At 46.5% G+C, this 3,441-nt stretch overlaps 1 pseudogene; it reads left to right on the top strand.

The window, feature by feature from the left end:
- The first annotated feature begins 835 nt into the window (after positions 1 to 835).
- On the top strand, positions 836 to 2,162 carry LOC126061746 (60S ribosomal protein L32-like; annotated as a pseudogene).
- Positions 2,163 to 3,441: the final 1,279 nt, after the last annotated feature.

Raw genomic sequence — 3,441 nt, 5'->3', positions numbered from 1 at the left:
TAGTCACAACACTAAACACTGCGGAATTTATCTCATTCAAAGTTATAAGAACACAGTGAACGGGTTTGCTTTTTCTTCAAACACAAGAAACCTGAACCTCAGGAAGTAAAATAACAGCCAAGATCACACAGCTGTAAGAAGAAGAGTAGGGACTTGAACCAAGGACTGTGACTCCAAAGCACGTGTTATTTCTCAGGGTATCTGGCCAAGAAGCCTAGAAAGGAGAAACATGTTAAACAATGAACTAGAGTTTGGGCCTGCGTTTAGTCTTAGGGGGCATTGGTGGTTCGGTGGTAGAATTCTCACCTTCCATGGCGGAGACCCAGGTTTGACTCCTGATCAATGCACCTTGTTTGCAGCCACCACCCATCTATCTGTGGAGGTTTGCGTGATATCTATGGTGCTGAACAGGTTTCAGCAGAGCTTCCAGACTAAGATGGACTAGGAAGAAAGGCCTGGTGATCTACCTCTGAAAATTAGCCAATGAAAACCCTATGGATCACAACAGTCCAGTCTGCAACTGATCATGGGGATGACGCAGGACCCGGCAGCGAATGTTCCCTTGTCCATGGGGCTGCCATCAGTCAGCACTGACCTGACCACTAACAAGAACAACAGAGCTTGGAAAAGGACATTGGTACCACTGGGGAGGATGGATCAGTAGTACAGGATCTCATAACTACCAACAAGCTTACGAGATTTTCTCCAGTCTCAGTAACTGTGGAGTCAAGACAGGAAGCAGACGATCTGGTTGCCCAGAATTCTTTGGGGTCTGTGAGATGGGTAAGGCCAGAGTCCTAGAGGTGAGGAAAGCTGGGGCAGAAACGAGGGCAGGATGGAGTCCCAGCTGGGCACAAAGGTAAATAAGGCCAGAAGAGACGGGGACAGACTGGGACTCTGCAGTCTGAGGAAAGAGGCTGGGGGGTGGAAGGGGTGGGGAGACAGAGAAAAAAATATCAGAGGTCCTCAAGATAAAGACTAGATGGGCACTCTTCCTTGGCACTGCCTGCAGAGGTGGCGACCTTCTCCTACCTGCGTCAGGACTGCTCTCAGACCCCTGGTAAAGCCCAGGAGCATCAAGAAGAGGACCAAGAAGTTCATCCAGCACCAATGAGACCATTATGTCAAAATTAAGCATAACTGGCATGGGCCCAGAGGCACTGACACAGGGTGCAGAGAAGATATAAGGGCCAGATCTTTTTTAGTGTGTGTGTGCTTTGGGTGAAAGTTTATAGCTCAAATTAATTTCTCATTCAAAAACTTATATTGTTTTGTGACATTGGTTTCAATCACCATTACAATGTGTCAGCACTCTTCCCCTTTCCCTTTTCACCCTGGGTTCTCTGTGTCCTCTCATTCAGTTTCTGTGCCTTCCTGCCTTCTTGTCTTGCTTTTGGACAGGAATTGCCCATTTGGTCTCGTATACTTGATTAAATGTGTGCTATATCTTTTGTTTTATAGGTTTATCTAATCTTTCTCTGAAAAGTGGGCTTCGGGAACGGTTTCAGTTTTCAGTTAGCAGAGTGTCAGAGGTCCATAGTCTCCGGGGCTCCTCCAGTCTCTGTCAGACCAGCAAGTCTGGTCTTTTTTTCGTGAACTGGAATTCTGTTCTACATTTTTCTCCTGTTCTGTCTGGGACTCTCTGTTGTGATCCCTGCTGGAGCAGTTGGTGGTGGTAGCTGGGCACCATCTGGGTTCTTCTGGTCTCAGGCTGGTAGAGTCTCTGGTTCATGTGGTCTTTTAGTCCTTTAAGCTAATATTTTCCTTGTGCCTTTTGTTTTCTTCATTCTCCTTCACTCGGAACCAGATGAGACCAATAGATATAGCTCAGATGGCCGCTCACAAGCTTTTAAGATCCTAGACACTACTTACCAAAGTGTAAGGGCCAGATCTTGATGCTGAACATTGGTTACAGGAGCAACAAGAAAACAAAGCTCATGCTGCCTAGTGGCCAACGCAAGCTCCTGGTCCACAATGTCAAGGAGCTGGAGGTGCTGCCAATGTACAACTAACCCTTACTGTGCTGAGATTGCTCACATTTCCAAGAATTGCAAAGCCATCGTGGAAAGAGCAGCCCAGCTGCCATCAGAGTCACCAATCCCAACGCCAGGTGTCACAGCAAAGAAAATAGCTCATTCACAGATTTTATCTATGCTAAATAAAACCACAAAAACACACACACACAAAAAGAATAGATGATGTAGTTAAAGAGGCAAATTTCAGAGCCAGAAATAGTGCAGGCAGAGCCCAGAGTACATCTCGTTCTCTAACAAGCTATTGCCGCTAGCTGACACAGTGGGATGATCCGAAAAACTAATTCTTGCTAAGGTGTTAACTGCTGATAGGCTTAAGGGGAAATGCCGCGAGGATTATCTGACATAAACTGGGGCCTCTTCTCAGACAAAAGCAAAGGTACTTAAAAGATAAAGGTTTCTTCAGTGATGGAATGACAGGCAGTATTAGCAAACTGCTTAGGGTCATGAGAGCTGGAATTTCTGGGTGAGGGGGTCCCTCGGCTTCATTCAGATCTTACTACACAGTTACCCACCTAATCTGCCTTAAAAAACATTACCTCTGCCAGAAGCTCATCTCCTGAATGGTATTTGCAAAGAAAACAGCGTTGGGGCCCCCAGTTTGTGGTCCTTCCCCAACGAACAACAGTTTCTGGGCACTCTCCCCTGCTTTCCTCTTCAGCCTCATGTGCTCTCCCTCTTTCTCACTCTGCATCAGCCACCCCGGTTTCTTTACAATTTCTAGAACATTCCAAACCCTTTCTTCGTGGAAGACTTTGCACAAGCTATTCCCTCTGTGTGGAAATCTCTTCCTTCAACTTTTCATGAGACCAGCTCCTTCTCATTGCTCAGGTCTCTGCCAAATGTCACCACCCACAGAAGCGATAGCCAACCACCGTACCTCAAACACATCCTGCCGCCGCCCCAGCACAGTGCTTGCTCCAGTGTGTAGTTACTGTCCTCATTACCAACTTTCTCCTCCACTAGGCTCAATAAATGATGCTTCAATAAATGAACAACTGAGTGAGAAATGAATAGGGATCTGAGAGAGTGAGCAAAGGGGTGGGGAAAGAGAGGAAGGAAGTGGTTCCGTCAGCTGCTGGTTACTTCCCTCACAATGTGCCTTTCAAGGCTTCTCTGTTTGTCAATTTTAACCAAATATCCCAGAGTGAAAAACCTGTATGGGACAAGTGTCGATAAGAATATGGTGAAATTCGAACCCTCACACATTGCTGGTGGGCATGCAAAGTGGATAGCTGCTGTGGAAAACAAGTTGGTGTTTCTCAAAAAGTTCATTGTTGTTGTTGTTGTGTGCTATTGAGTCGATTCTGACCCATAGCAGCCCTACAGGACAGAGTAGAGCTGCCCAACAGGGTTTCCATGGAGCGCTTGGTAGATTCAAACTGCCGACCTTTGGTTAGCAGCCATA

This window comes from Elephas maximus, chromosome 18, assembly GCF_024166365.1.
Source record: "Elephas maximus indicus isolate mEleMax1 chromosome 18, mEleMax1 primary haplotype, whole genome shotgun sequence".
NCBI lineage: Eukaryota > Metazoa > Chordata > Mammalia > Proboscidea > Elephantidae > Elephas > Elephas maximus.
This window is presented reverse-complemented; position numbering and strand designations above follow the sequence as displayed.